Source organism: Salvelinus namaycush, unplaced genomic scaffold (genome assembly GCF_016432855.1).
Source record: "Salvelinus namaycush isolate Seneca unplaced genomic scaffold, SaNama_1.0 Scaffold2321, whole genome shotgun sequence".
NCBI classification, from domain to species: domain Eukaryota; kingdom Metazoa; phylum Chordata; class Actinopteri; order Salmoniformes; family Salmonidae; genus Salvelinus; species Salvelinus namaycush.
In genome coordinates, this window is record NW_024059144.1 from 21,529 (window position 1) to 40,410 (window position 18,882).

Sequence of the window (18,882 nt, forward strand, 5' to 3'; positions counted from 1 at the left end):
GGTACAGAGTCAATGTGGAGGCTATATACAGGGGGTACCGGTACAGAGTCAATGTGGAGGCTATATACAGGGGGTACCGGTACAGAGTCAATGTGGAGGCTATATACAGGGGGTACCGGTACAGAGTCAATGTGGAGGCTATATACAGGGGGTACCGGTACAGAGTCAATGTGGAGGCTATATACAGGGGGTACCGGTACAGAGTCAATGTGGAGGCTATATACAGGGGGTACCGGTACAGAGTCAATGTGGAGGCTATATACAGGGGGTACCGGTACAGAGTCAATGTGGAGGCTATATACAGGGGGTACCGGTACAGAGTCAATGTGGAGGCTATATACAGGGGGTACCGGTACAGAGTCAATGTGGAGGCTATATACAGGGGGTACCGGTACAGAGTCAATGTGGAGGCTATATACAGGGGGTACCGGTACAGAGTCAATGTGGAGGCTATATACAGGGGGTACCGGTACAGAGTCAATGTGGAGGCTATATACAGGGGGTACCGGTACAGAGTCAATGTGGAGGCTATATACAGGGGGTACCGGTACAGAGTCAATGTGGAGGCTATATACAGGGGGTACCGGTACAGAGTCAATGTGGAGGCTATATACAGGGGGTACCGGTACAGAGTCAATGTGGAGGCTATATACAGGGGGTACCGGTACAGAGTCAATGTGGAGGCTATATACAGGGGGTACCGGTACAGAGTCAATGTGGAGGCTATATACAGGGGGTACCGGTACAGAGTCAATGTGGAGGCTATATACAGGGGGTACCGGTACAGAGTCAATGTGGAGGCTATATACAGGGGGTACCGGTACAGAGTCAATGTGGAGGCTATATACAGGGGGTACCGGTACAGAGTCAATGTGGAGGCTATATACAGGGGGTACCGGTACAGAGTCAATGTGGAGGCTATATACAGGGGGTACCGGTACAGAGTCAATGTGGAGACTATATACAGGGGGTACCGGTACAGAGTCAATGTGGAGGCTATATACAGGGGGTACCGGTACAGAGTCAATGTGGAGGCTATATACAGGGGGTACCGGTACAGAGTCAATGTGGAGACTATATACAGGGGTACCGGTACAGAGTCAATGTGGAGGCTATATACAGGGTGTACCGGTACAGAGTCAATGTGGAGGCTATATACAGGGGGTACCAGTACAGAGTCAATGTGGAGGCTATATACAGGGTGTACCGGTACAGAGTCAATGTGGAGGCTATATACAGGGGGTACCGGTACAGAGTCAATGTGGAGGCTATATACATGGGCTACTGGTACAGAGTCAATGTGGAGACTATATACAGGGGGTACCGGTACAGAATCAATGTGGAGGCTATATACAGGGGGTACCGGTACAGAGTCAATGTGGAGGCTATATACAGGGGGTACTGGTACAGAGTCAATGTGGAGGCTATATACAGGGGGTTACTGGTACAGAGTCAATGTGGAGGCTATATACAGGGGGTACCGGTACAGAGTCAATGTGGAGGCTATATACAGGGGGTACCGGTACAATGTGGAGGCTATATACAGGGGGTACCGGTACAGAGTCAATGTGGAGGCTATATACAGGGGGTACCGGTACAGAGTCAATGTGGAGGCTATATACAGGGGGTACCGGTACAGAGTCAATGTGGAGGCTATATACAGGGGGTACCGGTACAGAGTCAATGTGGAGGCTATATACAGGGGGTACCGGTACAATGTGGAGGCTATATACAGGGGGTACCGGTACAGAGTCAATGTGGAGGCTATATACAGGGGGTACCGGTACAGAGTCAATGTGGAGGCTATATACAGGGGGTACCGGTACAGAGTCAATGTGGAGGCTATATACAGGGGGTACCGGTACAGAGTCAATGTGGAGGCTATATACAGGGGGTACCAGTACAGAGTCAATGTGGAGGCTATATACAGGGGGTACCGGTACAGAGTCAATGTGCGGGGGCACCGGTGTCGAGGTAATTGAGGTAATATGTACATGTAGGTAGAGTTATTAAAGTGACTATGCATAGATAATAACAGAGTAGCAGCAGCGTAAAAGAGGGGGAGGGGGGGGGGAAATGCAAATAGTCCGGGTAGCCATTTGGTTAGCTGTTCAGGAATCTTATGGCTTGGGGGTAGAAGTTGTTAAGAAGCTTCTTTGACCTCGACTTGGCGCTCCGGTACCGCTTGCTGTGCGGTAGCAGAGAGAACAGTCTATGACTAGGGTGGCTGGGGTCTTTGACATTTTTTAGGGCCTTACTCTGACACCGCCTTGTATAGAGGTCCTGGATGGCAGGCAGCTTAGCCCCAGTGATGTACTGGGCTGTACACACTACCCTCTGTAGTGTCTTGCGGTCGGAGGCCGTACCAGGCAGTGATGTAACCAGTCAGGATGCTCTCGATGGTGCAGCTGTTTTGATGATCTCAGGACCCATGCCAAATCTTTTCAGTCTCCCGAGGGGGAAAAGGTTTTGTCGTGCCCTCTTCACGACTGTCTTGGTGTGTTTGGATCATTCTAGTTTGTTGGTGATGTGGACACCGAAGATCTCAACCTGTTCCTCTACAGCCCAGTTGATGAGAATGGGGGCATGCTCGGTGCTCCTTTTCCTGTAGACCACAATCATCTCCCTAGTCGTGGTTACGTTGAGGGATAGGTTGTTATTCTGGCACCACACGGCCAGGTCTCTGACCTCCTCCCTATAGGCTGTCTTATCGTTGTCGGTGATCAAGCCTACCACTGTTGTGTCGTCTGCAAACTTAATGATGGTGTTGGAGTCGTGCCTGGCCATGGTTTTATGGTCTGGGTCTGGGTCTAAGGTCTGGGTCTAGTGTCTGGGTCTGGGTCTAGACCCTGGGTCTAGGGTCTGGGTCTAAGGTCTGGGTCTAGGGTCTGGGTCTGGGTCTAGACCCTGGGTCTAGGGTCTGGGTCTAAGGTCTGGGTCTAGGGTCTGGGTCTAGAGTCTGGGTCTGGGTCTAGAGTCTGGGTTTAATGTGTGGGTCTAGAGTCTGGGTCTGGGTCTAGAGTCTGGGTCTAGGGTCTAAGGTCTGGGTCTAGGGTCTGGTTCTAGGGTCTGGGTCTAAGGTGTGGGTCTAGGGTCTGGGTTTTAGGGTCTAGAGTCTGGGTTTAAGGGCTGGGTCTAAGGTCTGGGTCTAAGGTGTGGGTCTAAAGTCTGGGTCTAGGGTCTGGGTTTAAGGGCTGGGTCTAGAGTTTAAGGGCTGGGTCTAGGGTCTGGGTCTAAGGTGTGGGTCTAAGGTGTGGGTCTAGGGTCTGGGTTTAAGGGCTGGGTCTAGAGTCTGAGTTTAAGGGCTGGGTCTAGGGTCTGGGTCTAAGGTGTGGGTCTAAGGTGTGGGTCTAGGGTCTGGGTTTAAGGGCTGGGTCTAGAGTCTGGGTCTAAGGTCTGGGTCTAGGGTCTGGGTCTAGGGTCTGGGTCTAGGGTCTGGGTTTAAGGGCTGGGTCTAGAGTCTGAGTTTAAGGGCTGGGTCTAGGGTCTGGGTCTAGGGTCTGGGTCTAGAGTCTGGGTTTAAGGGCTGGGTCTAAGGTCTGGTTCTAGGGTCTGGGTCTAAGGTGTGGGTCTAGGGTCTTGGTCTGGGTTTAAGGGTCTAGAGTCTGGGTTTAAGGGCTGGGTCTAAGGTCTGGGTCTAGAGTCTGGGTCTAGAGTCTGGGTCTAGAGTCTAGGTCTACGGTCTGGGTCTAGGGTCTGGGTCTAGAGTCTGGGTCTAGAGTCTGGGTCTAGAGTCTGGGTCTAGAGTCTGGGTCTTAGGTCTGGGTCTTAGGTCTGGGTCTTAGGTCTGGGTCTTAGGTCTGGGTCTAGGGTCTGGGTCTAGGGTCTGGGTATAGAGTCTGGGTCTAGAGTCTGGGTCTAGAGTCTGGGTCTAGAGTCTGGGTCTAGAGTCTGGGTTTAAGGGCTGGGTCTAGAGTCTGAGTTTAAGGGCTGGGTCTAGGGTCTGGGTCTAGGGTCTGGGTCTAGAGTCTGGGTTTAAGGGCTGGGTCTAAGGTGTGGGTCTAGGGTCTGGGTCTAGAGTCTGGGTCTAGAGTATGGGTCTGGGTCTAGAGTATGGGTCTAGGGTCTGGGTCTAGAGTATGGGTCTGGGGCTAGAGTCTGGGTCTAGGGTCTGGGTCTAAGGTGTGGGTCTAAGGTGTGGGTCTAAAGTCTGGGTCTAGGGTCTGGGTTTAAGGGCTGGGTCTAGAGTCTGAGTTTAAGGGCTGGGTCTAGGGTCTGGGTCTAAGGTGTGGGTCTAAGGTGTGGGTCTAGGGTCTGGGTTTAAGGGCTGGGTCTAGAGTCTGAGTTTAAGGGCTGGGTCTAGGGTCTGGGTCTAAGGTGTGGGTCTAAGGTGTGGGTCTAGGGTCTGGGTTTAAGGGCTGGGTCTAGAGTCTGGGTTTAAGGGCTGGGTCTAGGGTCTGGGTCTAGAGTCTGGGTCTAAGGTGTGGGTCTAGGGTCTGGGTCTAGGGTCTAGGGTCTGGGTCTAGAGTCTGGGTTTAAGGGCTGGGTCTAGAGTCTGGGTTTAAGGGCTGGGTCTAGGGTCTGGGTCTAGAGTCTGGGTCTAGGGTCTGGGTTTAAGGGCTGGGTCTAAGGTCTGGGTCTAGGGTCTGGTTCTAGGGTCTGGGTCTAAGGTGTGGGTCTAGGGTCTGGGTCTGGGTTTAAGGGTCTAGAGTCTGGGTTTAAGGGCTGGGTCTAAGGTCTGGGTCTAAGGTGTGGGTCTAAAGTCTGGGTCTAGGGTCTGGGTTTAAGGGCTGGGTCTAGAGTCTGGGTTTAAGGGCTGGGTCTAGGGTCTGGGTCTAAGGTGTGGGTCTAGGGTCTGGGTCTAAGGTCTGGGTCTAGAGTCTGGGTCTAGAGTCTGGGTCTAGGGTCTGGGTCTAAGGTGTGGGTCTAGGGTCTGGGTCTAAGGTCTGGGTCTAGAGTCTGGGTCTAGAGTCTGGGTCTAGAGTCTAGGTCTACGGTCTGGGTCTAGGGTCTGGGTCTAGAGTCTGGGTCTAGAGTCTGGGTCTAGAGTCTGGGTCTTAGGTCTGGGTCTAGGGTCTGGGTCTAGGGTCTGGGTATAGAGTCTGGGTCTAGAGTCTGGGTCTAGAGTCTGGGTCTAGAGTCTGGGTCTAGAGTCTGGGTCTAAGGTGTGGGTCTAGGGTCTGGGTCTAGAGTCTGGGTCTAGGGTCTGGGTCCAGAGTCTGGGTTTAAGGGCTGGGTCACTGTATAGTGTTTCAGACTGAAGGACAAACCAAGATCTTCCTTCCTTCTTATTTTCAGCCCTTATTAGCTAAATACCCTGTTATTATTTTGGGATAATCTGTATTGACCTTAACAACCACGAGTTAAATGCCCTCTAGATGTTGTCACCCCATGCTCCATCTTCCTCTAGTTGGCTATTCCTTTCACCTGAGTCCACATCAAACTCTTTCCTTATGAGGATAGATGTGGAAGAAAGGACTGCGTTCCCAATGACACCCTATGCCCCTTTAAAGTGTACTACAGGGTCAAAAAGTAGTGCACTATATAGGGGGTAGGGGTCATTTAGTACGCAGACTAAATGTGTCTTCCAGAACACATGTTTTGAATTTCCCCAAAGACTTGAAAGGGATTCTCATCAAACGAAGCTGAAAAACAATAATTTGGGTTCTGAGTTCTGCTACAGGGAGAGAAGGAGTTCTCTGCTTGGTCCTCTTTACCCTCCCTTCTCTCTCCTTACCCTCCCTTCTCTCTCTTTACCCTCCCTTCTCTCCCTGTCTCTCTCTCTCCTTCTCCTTTCTCTCTCCTTACCCTCCCTTCTCTCTCTTCCCCCTTCTCTCTCTCTCTCTCTCTCTCTCCTTCTCCTTTCTCTCTCCTTACCCTCTCCTCTCCCTGTCTCTCTCTCTCCTTCTCCTTTCTCTCTCCTTACCCTCCCTTCTCTCTCTCTCTCTTCCCCCCCTTCTCTCTCTCTCTCTCCTTCTCCTTTCTCTCTCCTTACCCTCCCTTCTCTCTGTCTCTTCCCCCCCTTCTCTCTCTCTCTCTCTTCCCCCATCCCCTTATCCTCCTCAGTCCTCCCTTCTCTCCCTCTCTCCTCCCTCCGGTCCAGTTAATATGCCTGTCTGTCTTCATACGTTGGTCTCTGTTGACTTTTTAGTTTCCTCGTTCTGTTGCTGCGGTCGCCGCCAGCACGCTTCACAAGTCGGCAGTGTTTCCTCCATCTCCCTCCGTGGCTGGCTGTCACACACACACACACACTCAGTTTTATACTATTTAAATCAAATCAAATGTTATGTCACATGAGCCGAATACAACAGGTGTAGACCTTGACGTGAAATGTTTACTTACGAGCCCTTAACCAACAATGCCGTTCAAGAAATATAGTTAAGAAAATACTTACTAAATAAGTATTTTAAGTAACACAATAACATTTAAATTAAATAACAATATTGAGGCTGCAGTAGAAGTCATACACTTAGTTAGAAGTCAGTAAAACTCGTTGGTCGCAAATGGTTCTTCCAAATGGACAATGACCCCAAGCATACTTCCAAAGATGTGGCAAAATGGCTTAAGGACAACAAAGTCAAGGTATTGGAGTGGCCATCACAAAGCCCTGACCTCCATCCTATAGGACATTTGTGGGCAGAACTGAAAAAGCGTGTGCGAGCAAGGAGGCCTACAAACCTGACTCGGTTACACCAGCTCTGTCAGGAGGAATGGGACAAAATTCACCCAAGTTATTGTGGGAAGCTTGTGGAAGGCTACCCGAAATGTTTGACCCAAGTTAAACAATTTAAAGGCAATGCTACCAAATACTAATTGAGTGTATGTGAACTTCTGACCCACTGGGAATGTGCTGAAATAAATCATTCTCTCTACTATTATTCTGACATTTCACATTCTTAAAATAAAGTGGTGATCCTAACTGACCTAAGACAGGGAATTTCTACTGGGATTAAATGTCAGGAATTGTGAAAAACGGAGTAAAATGTATTTGGCTAAGGTGTATGTAAACTTCCGACTTCAACTGTATATGCAGGGGGGTACCGGTACTGAGTCAATGTGCGTGGGTAAAGTGTTATTCGAGGTAATTTGTACATGTAGTTGGGGGTAAAGTGTCTATGCATAGATAATAAACAGTGAGTAGCAGCAGTGTAAGACGTTGTAAATAGTCCAGGTGGCCATTTGATTAATTGTTCAGGAGTCTTATGTCTTGGGGGTAGAAGCTGTTAAGGAGCCTTTTGGTCCTAGACTTGGAGCTCTGGTACCGCTTTCCGTGTGGTAGCAGAGAGAACAGTATATGACTAGGGAGGCTGGAGTCTTTGACAATTTTTGGGGCTTTCCTCTGACATTGCCGAGTATATAGGTCCTGGATGGCAGGAAGCTTGGCCCCAGTGATGCACTGGTCCGTACACACTACCCTATGTAGCGCCTGATGGTCAGATACCGAGCAGTTAACATATCAGGCGGTGATGCAACCCGTCAGGATGCTCTCTATTGTGCAGCTGTAGAACTTTTTGGGACCCATGCCAAATCTTTTCAGTCTCCTGAGGAGGAATAGGTTATGTCGTGCCCTCTTCACGGCTGTCTTGGTGTGTTTGGACCATGATAGTTCGTTGGTGATGTGGACACCAAGGAACTTGAAACTCTCAACCCGCTCCACTACAGCTCCGTCGATGAGAATGGGGGCCTGTTCGGCCCTCCTTTTCCTGTAGTCCACGATCAGCTCCTTTGTCTTGCTCACATTGAGGGAGAGGTCGATATCTCATCGTTGTCGTTGTCGGTGATCAGGCCTACCACTGTTGTGTCGTCAGCAAACTTAATGATGGTGTTGGAGTTGTGCCTGTACGTGCAGTCATGAATGAACAGGGAGTACAGGAGGGGACTGAGCACGCACCCCTGAGGGGCCCCCGTGTTGAGGATCTGCGTGGCGGATGTGTTGTTACCTACCCTTACCACCTGGGGCAGCCCATCAGGAAGTCCAAGATCCAGTTGCAGAGGGAGGTGTTTAGTCCCAGGGTCCTTAGCTTAGTGATGAGCTTTGAGGGCTCTATAGTGTTGAAAGCTGAGCTGTAGTCAATGAACAGCATTCTCACATAGGTGTTCCTTTTGTCCAGGTGGGAAAGGGCAGTGTGGAGTGCAATAGAGATTGAGTCATCTGTGGATCTGTTGGGGCGGTATGTGAATTGGAGTGGGTCTAGGGTTTCCGGGTTGATGATACTGATGTGAGCCATGACCAGCCTTCCAAAGCACTTCATGGCTGCCGACGTGAGTGCTACGGGGTCGTTAGTCATTTATGCAGGTTACCTTTGCTTTCTTGGGCACAGGGACTATGGTGGTCTGCTTGAAACGTGTAGGTATTATAGACTGGGCCAGGGAGAGGTAGAAAATGTCAATGAAGACACCTGCCAGTTGGCCCGGGCATGCTCATAATACACGTCCTGGTAATCCGTCTGGCCCTCGGCCTTGTGAATGTTGACCTGTTTAAAGGTCTTACTCACATTGGCTACTGAGAGCGTTATCACACAGTCGTCCTGAACAGCTGGTGCTCTCATGCATGCTTCAGTGTTGCTGGTGGTTTGTCTGAGGGTGTAGCGGGATTTCTTATAAGTGTCCTTGAAATCGGCAGCTTCAGCCTTTAGCTCAGTGCGGATGTTGCCATAAATCCATGGCTTCTGGTTGGGATATGTACGTACGGTCACTGTGGGGACTACGTTGTGGCGAAATCCTGCACGGAGCCTTCTCCGTGCACTGCCACTTTAAGAGCGCATGAGCAGTAAGGAAGGAGGAAATAAAGATAGCTCGTTCAGCTCTTTAGGAAGGAGCTCTTGGGTGGCGCGACAGTTTGATTGTGTGTGCTATGCTGCAGAAGTTTTGTTTGTTTTCAGCGTATGTAGTTGATAAAGTATTTAACTCAATCATCGGTGTGGTTGTTTTCGTTTGGGACCGTGTCGGTTATGGATCGCATGCAACATTGTTGCGAAGCTTAAACATACAAACCATCGGACAGTCAGACAGTACACGCCTGAAGACCACAGCTAAGATCTCTCCTGTTCTCTTTCTCTCTTTCTCTTCCCTCCATCATTCCAGTGCTTTACCCTGCAACAGACTCTCTATTTTCCTAATGCACTTCCCAGTGAAGTTCATTGGAGCTGGACTATTATTGCCCTGCCAGAAGTATTTGGGTGGACATTTTAGTTAAAAGGGAGGTTACTTTAAAGTTGTGTATTGTTATTTGAACTGTATTGAGGTGGTGTGTACTAAGGACATGTGGCCGAGAAGATTGTGGACATTTTAGTTAAAAGGGAGGTTACTTTAAAGTTGTGTATTGTTATTTGAACTGTATTGAGGTGGTGTGTACTAAGGACATGTGGCCGAGAAGATTGTGGACATTTTAAGGCCTTTGTTGTGCCGTTGTTGTGTCTATGAACACCCCCCACATTCATACCCTCTGCACTCATACCCCCCACATTCATACCCTCTGCACTCATACCCCCCACATTCATACCCTCTGCACTCATACCCCCCACATTCATACCCTCTGCACTCATCCACTGGAAGATAATACAGATTACCACATTCATACCCTCTGCACTCATCCACTGGAAGATAATACAGATTACCACATTCATACCCTCTGCACTCATCCACTGGAAGATAATACAGATTACCACATTCATACCCTCTGCACTCATCCACTGGAAGATAATACAGATTACCACATTCATACCCTCTGCACTCATCCACTGGAAGATAATACAGATTACCACATTCATACCCTCTGCACTCATCCACTGGAAGATAATACAGATTACCACATGCATACCCTCTGCACTCATCCACTGGAAGATAATACAGATTACCACATTCATACCCTCTGAACTCATCCACTGGAAGATAATACAGATTACCACATTCATACCCTCTGCACTCATCCACTGGAAGATAATACAGATTACCACATTCATACCCTCTGCACTCATCCACTGGAAGATAATACAGATTACCACATTCATACCCTCTGCACTCATCCACTGGAAGATAATACAGATTACCACATTCATACCCTCTGCACTCATCCACTGGAAGATAATACAGATTACCACATTCATACCCTCTGCACTCATCCACTGGAAGATAATACAGATTACCACATTCATACCCTCTGCACTCATCCACTGGAAGATAATACAGATTACCACATTCATACCCTCTGCACTCATCCACTGGAAGATAATACAGATTACCACATTCATACCCTCTGCACTCATCCACTGGAAGATAATACAGATTACCACATTCATACCCTCTGCACTCATCCACTGGAAGATAATACAGATTACCACATTCATACCCTCTGCACTCATCCACTGGAAGATAATACAGATTACCACATTCATACCCTCTGCACTCATCCACTGGAAGATAATACAGATTACCACATTCATACCCTCTGCACTCATCCACTGGAAGATAATACAGATTACCACATTCATACCCTCTGCACTCATCCACTGGAAGATAATACAGATTACCACATTCATACCCTCTGCACTCATCCACTGGAAGATAATACAGATTACCACATTCATACCCTCTGCACTCATCCACTGGAAGATAATACAGTTTCCCACATTCATACCCTCTGCACTCATCCACTGGAAGATAATACAGATTACCACATTCATACCCTCTGCACTCATCCACTGGAAGATAATACAGATTACCACATTCATACCCTCTGCACTCATCCACTGGAAGATAATACAGATTACCACATTCATACCCTCTGCACTCATCCACTGGAAGATAATACAGATTACCACATTCATACCCTCTGCACTCATCCACTGGAAGATAATACAGATTATTGCAAATCCTCTGTTGATGACTGGGTTATTTCTTGTATGAAGTTGCTGTTAAATTGCTCTGCCATTATTATTATATGAGGTATTCTTGTTGGGGTTACCCCTGTGCTGTGATGTAGGTTTTATAGGGTGTGTATTCTCTCTTCTCTCCGCTGGCTATCTGGTCAACAGGCTACACTCTAGACAGTCTCTTCTGCTGATGTGTGTATTCTCTCTTCTCTCCACTGGCTATCTGGTCAACAGGCTACACTCTAGGCAGTCTCTTCTGCTGATGTGTGTATTCTCTCTTCTCTCCGCTGGCTATCTGGTCAACAGGCTACACTCTAGGCAGTCTCTTCTGCTGATGTGTGTATTCTCTCTTCTCTCCACTGGCTATCTGGTAAACAGGCTACACTCTAGACAGTCTCTTCTGCTGATGTGTGTATTCTCTCTTCTCTCCACTGGCTATCTGGTAAACAGGCTACACTCTAGGCAGTCCCTTCTGCTGATGTGTGTATTCTCTCCACTGGCTATCTGGTAAACAGGCTACACTCTAGGCAGTCTCTTCTGCTGATGTGTGTATTCTCTTTCCTCTCCACTGGCTATCTGGTAAACAGGCTACACTCTAGACAGTCTCTTCTGCTGATGTGTGTATTCTCTCTTCTCTCCACTGGCTATCTGGTCAACAGGCTACACTCTAGACAGTCTCTTCTGCTGATGTGTGTATTCTCTCCACTGGCTATCTGGTAAACAGGCTACACTCTAGGCAGTCTCTTCTGCTGATGTGTGTATTCTCTCCACTGGCTATCTGGTAAACAGGCTACACTCTAGACAGTCTCTTCTGCTGATGTGTGTATTCTCTCTTCTCTCCACTGGCTATCTGGTAAACAGGCTACACTCTAGGCAGTCTCTTCTGCTGATGTGTGTATTCTCTCCACTGGCTATCTGGTAAACAGGCTACACTCTAGACAGTCTCTTCTGCTGATGTGTGTATTCTCTCTTCTCTCCACTGGCTATCTGGTAAACAGGCTACACTCTAGACAGTCTCTTCTGCTGATGTGTGTATTCTCTCTTCTCTCCACTGGCTATCTGGTAAACAGGCTACACTCTAGACAGTCTCTTCTGCTGATGTGTGTATTCTCTCTTCTCTCCACTGGCTATCTGGTAAACAGGCTTCACTCTAGGCAGTCTCTTCTGCTGATGTGTGTATTCTCTCTTCTCTCCGCTGGCTATCTGGTAAACAGGCTACACTCTAGGCAGTCTCTTCTGCTGATAGAGAATACACACATGTATTCTCTCTTCTCTCCACTGGCTATCTGGTCAACAGGCTACACTCTAGGCAGTCTCTTCTGCTGATGTGTGTATTCTCTCTTCTCTCCACTGGCTATCTGGTAAACAGGCTACACTCTAGGCAGTCTCTTCTGCTGATGTGTGTATTCTCTCTTCTCTCCACTGGCTATCTGGTCAACAGGCTACACTCTAGGCAGTCTCTTCTGCTGATGTGTGTATTCTCTCTTCTCTCCGCTGGCTATCTGGTCAACAGGCTACACTCTAGGCAGTCTCTTCTGCTGATGTGTGTATTCTCTCTTCTCTCCACTGGCTATCTGGTAAACAGGCTACACTCTAGACAGTCTCTTCTGCTGATGTGTGTATTCTCTCTTCTCTCCACTGGCTATCTGGTAAACAGGCTACACTCTAGGCAGTCCCTTCTGCTGATGTGTGTATTCTCTCTTCTCTCCACTGGCTATCTGGTAAACAGGCTACACTCTAGGCAGTCTCTTCTGCTGATGTGTGTATTCTCTTTCCTCTCCACTGGCTATCTGGTAAACAGGCTACACTCTAGACAGTCTCTTCTGCTGATGTGTGTATTCTCTCCACTGGCTATCTGGTAAACAGGCTACACTCTAGGCAGTCTCTTCTGCTGATGTGTGTATTCTCTCTTCTCTCCGCTGGCTATCTGGTCAACAGGCTACACTCTAGACAGTCTCTTCTGCTGATGTGTGTATTCTCTCTCTCCACTGGCTATCTGGTAAACAGGCTACACTCTAGACAGTCTCTTCTGCTGATGTGTGTATTCTCTCTTCTCTCCACTGGCTATCTGGTCAACAGGCTACACTCTAGACAGTCTCTTCTGCTAATGTGTGTATTCTCTCCTCTCTCCACTGGCTATCTGGTCAACAGGCTACACTCTAGACAGTCTCTTCTGCTGATGTGTGTATTCTCTCCACTGGCTATCTGGTCAACAGGCTACACTCTAGACAGTCTCTTCTGCTAATGTGTGTATTCTCTCTTCTCTCCACTGGCTATCTGGTAAACAGGCTCCACTCTAGACAGTCTCTTCTGCTGATGTGTGTATTCTCTCTTCTCTCCACTGGCTATCTGGTCAACAGGCTACACTCTAGACAGTCTCTTCTGCTGATGTGTGTATTCTCTCTTCTCTCCACTGGCTATCTGGTAAACAGGCTACACTCTAGACAGTCTCTTCTGCTGATGTGTGTATTCTCTCTTCTCTCCACTGGCTATCTGGTAAACAGGCTACACTCTAGACAGTCTCTTCTGCTGATGTGTGTGGGTCTGGTAGTGGTACTCTCTCTATTCTACTCTTTTCCTTTCGGCATGGTTAATACCTGCCTGGCGCCCGAACAAAATCTTTCTTTACCCCTCTCTAATAAATACCGCTACAACGTCATCTGTGTCACTGTGGGGACGACGTCATCGATGCACTTATTGATGAAGCCAGTGACTGATGTGGTGTACTCCTCAATGCCATTGGATGAATCCCGGGAAACATATTCCAGTCTGTGCGAGCAAAACAGTCCTGTAGCGTAGCATCCGCGTCATCTGACCATTGAGCGAGTCACTGGTACTTATTGCTTTAGTTTTTGCTTGTAAGCAAGAATCAGGAGGATAGAATTATGGTCAGATTTGCCAAAATGGAGTGCGAGGTAGAGCTTTGAATGCGTCTCTGTGAGTGGAGTAAAGGTGGACTAGAGTTTTTTTCCCCTCTGGATGCACATGTGACATGCTGGTTGAAATGAGGCGCCGCTTCTGAATGAGCATTTTCTTGTTTACTTATGGCCTTATACAGCTCGTTGAGTGTGGTGTTAGTGCCAGCATCGGTTTGTGGTGGTAAGTAGACGGCTATGAAAAATATTGGTAGATAGTGTGGTCTACAGCTTATCATGAGGTACTCTACCTCAGGCGAGCAATACCTCGATACTTCTTTTAATATTAGACATTGGGCACAAGCTGTTATTGACAAATAGACACACAGCCCTGCCCCTCATCTTACCAGAAGTAGCTTCTCTGTCCTGCCGATGAATGGAAAATCCCACCAGCCGTGTCGTCTCGGTGAAACATAAGATATTACAATTTTGAATATCCTGTTGGTAGGATAGTCTTGATCGTGTATCATCCATTTTGTGTTCCAATGATTGCACGTTGGCCAATAGAACGGATGGTCGTGGGGGTTTACTCTTTGCTCTTTTCTCTTTACTCTCTTTGCCTACGAATTCTCAGAATGCAGCCTGACCTCCGCCCCCTTTTTCTCTGTCTTTTCTTCATGGGTATTTGTGCCCGTTCCCGAGAAAGCAGTATATCCTTCGCATCGGACTCGTTAAAAGAAAAAATATTTGTCCAGTTCGAGGTGAGTAATCGCTATTCTGATGTCCAGAAATTATTTTCAGTCATAAGAGACGGGAGCAGCAACATTATGTACAAAATAAGTTTTAAAAAAAATAGCACAGTTGGTTAGGAGCCTATAAAACGGCAGCCATCCCCTCCGGCGCCATCGCCTGCATGTCTCTCCTATCCTCTCACAGTAAGGGTTGTTAAAGCTCTGCTTACTGTGTGTGTGTGTCTGCTGCCATAATGTCCAGACCGTTAGAGACGTTAAACAATGTACTAGGAGTGTAACCTCACGTGTGTTTGTACCAAACCATTCGACATGGGGACCTTGGTTACGCACTGCGACCCCAAGTGAATAACTACAAAAATGATATTTGCAATATAAAAGTACTAGACCTATAGGCTATGCGTCCTATTAGTAGAGGCTATGTCCTCTACTAATAAAACATTTCAGACTATTCCCTTAAAACAACTAGAACCCATGTTGTAATCAACATTCTAATTTCCGCAGCCGGGAACTAGTTCTGTATGATGGCGTGTGATGGATAAACACGGTAACAGTATGTTGCCAAGCTCAATGAGAATATGCAGCTGCCAACACCTCAAAATGATGTTTACAGATTTAAGGTGACATCACCCCAGAGCAAGACAGAAATGCACAGAAAACAACCACAACCACAACATTGTCTGCATTCAAGCAGCTGATTCTGGCCAAAGAAATTACAAGAGTTATAGGTGGCTGGCGTTGATTATATTTTTATAGTCTGTGGTTTATAGCCGCGGATATGCGCCCGTTTCAGCAAAATGCTCGAGCCCGGATACGAGCTTCCCATTTCAGCAAACAGATAGTACCCGCTCTATATTAGCAAGCTGGAGTGTTCAATGAATTAGCCAATGCAACCCTGTGTTGTCCTTACTTAACGGTGACAGACCATCACATTACCGAGCTACAGACACGCATATCCGCCACTATAAACCTGTAAAACTCTTTATGAGAGTCACCAGCACTGAAAGAGGCAGTGTCATGGTGCGTTCGTAACCAAGTGGGAAGTGGGATTTACCACACGACTGGGAAAAATCCACTTGAACGGCCCTCTAACTGGTAGTAGGGAACTAGTCTAGTAGGGAACTAGTCTAGTAGGGAACTAGTCTAGTAGGGAGCTAGTCTAGTAGGGAACTAGTCTAGTAGGGAACTAGTCTATCATCCTGAGCACCCACTTCTCCCACATGGCAACCTCTGATGTCACCTATGAAGGAATGGATAACAGCATTTTCACGGTCAAATTAAACATTTCACGGGTCAAATGGTTTTTGAACACTATAATGTGTTTACAAGTATGACAGCTTGTTGGCGTTTCTCAACCGGTTCAAATCACATGAACGCATCCAACTGGGATTTACGACTTCACAACTGGGATTTACGACTTCACAACTGGGATTTACGACTTCACAACTGGGATTTACGACTTCACAACTGGTCAATTCCAACCTCCGACATGGCAGTGGATATCCTGAACATGTGAAAGCTGGTTTGGTGTGGAAGATGGTGCCGACTGACATGGCAGCTCTGCTTTTAGCTCCTAAGCAACTTTGGAGTATTTGTTTTTTTTGTGTGTTATTTATTACACTATTAGCCCAGAACGTTTTTTGTGTTATTACATACAGCCGGAAATAACTTTTGGATATCAGAGCGGCGTTAACTCACCAGTATTACGACCCGAATTGGATCTTTGTTCGTACCCCCCAGGGCAAATTAACTTATCCCCGTCCATACAACCAGCTGGGTTCTCAGTACATCGCGCAGAATAAAGAACTCTCAGAGAAGAAGAAAGGCAGTGGTGTATGTTTCATGATTAACTACTCATGGTGTGATTATAATAACATACAGAAACTCAAGTCCTTTTGTTCATCCGACCTAGAATACCTCACAATCAAATGTCGACCGTGCCAAGAGTATTCTCTTCGGTTATAGTCACAGCCGTGTATATTCCCCCTCAAGCCGATACCACAACTGCCCTCATGGAACTAACCTGGACTTTGTGCAAACTAGAAACCACATCTCCTGAGGCCGCATTTATTGTAGCTGGTGATTTTAACAAAGCAAATTTTAGGAAAACGCTACCGAAGTTCGATCAATACATTGCCTGTAGTACTCGCGCTGGGAAAACACTCAACCGTTGTTACTCTCCATTCCGGGATGACTACAAGGCCCTCCGCCGGCCTCCCTTCAGCAAATCAGATCATGACTCCCTTCTGATCATCCCTTCCTATAGGCAGAAACTCAAACAGGAAGTACCTGTGCTGACGTCTATTCAACGCTGGTCTGACCAATCAGAATCTATGCTTCAAGATTGTTTTGATCACGCGGACTGAGATATGTTCTAGGTTGCCTCTGAGAAGAACATCGATTTATACACTGACACAGTGACTGAGTCCATCAGGAATTGTAAATTGGATGTTGTTCCCACTGTGACCAAAAAACCTACCCAAATCAGAAACCGTGGATAGATGGCAGCATTTGTGCAGAAAAATGAAAGCTCGAACCACTGCATTTAACAACGACAAGGTGACTGGGAATATGGATTAATACAAACAGTGTAATTATTCCCTCCCTTAAGGCAATCAAACAGGCAAAACAAAATGGAGTCGCAATTCTACAGCTCAGACACGAGATGAGATGTATGTGGCAGGGGTTTACAGACAATCACGGATTACAAAGGGAAAACCGGCCATGTCGCGGACACCGACGGCTTTCTTTGAGGATAACACAGTGCCACCGACGCGGCCCACTCCCAAGGTGGGCTCTCGTTCTCCGTGGCCGACGTGAGTAAGACATTTAAATGTGTTAACCCTCGCAAGGCTGCCGGTCCAGACGGTATCCCTAGCCGCATCCTCAGAGCATGCGCAGACCAGCTGGATGGTGTGTTTACGGACATATTCAATCTCTCCCTATCCAAGTCTGCTGTCCCCACATGCCTCAAGATGGCCACCATTGTTCCTGTCCTCACATCTGAGCATATACATAACAGCTGGCTCAAGTGTTTACAGACATATTAAATCTCTCCCTGTCCCAGTCTGCTGTACCCACATGCTTCAAGATATCCACCATTGTTCCTGTACCCAAGAAGGTAAGGTAACTGAACTAAATGACTATCGCCCCGTTGCACTCACTCCTGTCATCATGAAGTGGTTTGAGAAGTTAGTTAAGGATCACCTTACCTGACACCCTAGACCCACTTCAAGTTGCTTACCGCCACAAAAGATCCACAGACGATGCAATTGGCATTGCACTGCACACTGCCCTATCCCATCTGGATAAGAGGAATACTTATGTAAGAATGATGTTCATTGACTATAGCTCAACCTTTAACACTATAGTACCCTCCAAACTCATCATTAAGCTCGAGGCCCTGGGTCTGAACCCCGCCCTGTGCAACTGGGTCCTGGACTTCTTGACGGGCCGGCCCCAGGTGGTGAAGGTAGGAAACAACACCACTTCACTGATCCTCAACACTGGGGCCCCAAAAAAGGGTGCATGCTCAGACTCCTCCTGTACTCCCTGTTCAATACAGATACAACTCTCTAGGTAGATAGTGTGGTCTACAGCTTATCATGAGATACTCTACCTCAGGCGAGCAAAACCTCGAGACTTCCATAGATATTGTGCACCAGCTGTTGTTTACATAAATGCATAGGCCCCCGCCCCGTATCTTACCAGAGGCTGCTGTTCTGTCCTGCTGATAGAGTGTATAACCCACCACCCCGTGTCTTACCAGAGGCTGCTGTTCTGTCCTGCTGATAGAGTGTATAACCCACCACCCCGTGTCTTACCAGAGGCTGCTGTTCTGTCCTGCTGATAGAGTGTATAACCCACCACCCCGTGTCTTACCAGAGGCTGCTGTTCTGTCCTGCTGATAGAGTGTATAACCCACCACCCCGTGTCTTACCAGAGGCTGCTGTTCTGTCCTGCTGATAGAGTGTATAACCCGCCAGCTGTATGTTATCAATGTTGTCGTTTAGCCATGACTCGGTAAAACATAAGATATTACAGTTGTTAATGACCCGTTGGTAGGATATATACGTGCTTACAGTTCATCCCATTCATTTTCCAGCGATTGAATGTTAGCAGACCGGAAGGCAAAGGCAGATTAGCCACTCGTCGCCTGATCCTCACAAGGCACCCTGATCTTTTGCCTCTAAATCTCTGTTTCCTTCTCCAGCGAATCAGGGTGATCGGGGCCTGGTCGGGTGTCTGTAGTATATCCCTTGCGTCTGACTCATTGAACTCGAGGTGGACGAGTAGGTTCTCGAGGCTCTGATGTCCAGAAGCTCTTGTCGGTCATAAGAGACGGTAGCAGCAACCTTATGTACAAAACAAGTTACGAACAAGGCGAAAAAACAAACAAAATAGCATGATTGGTTGAGAGCCGATAAGACGGCAGGCCTACCCTCCGGCCCACATCATATATGTTGA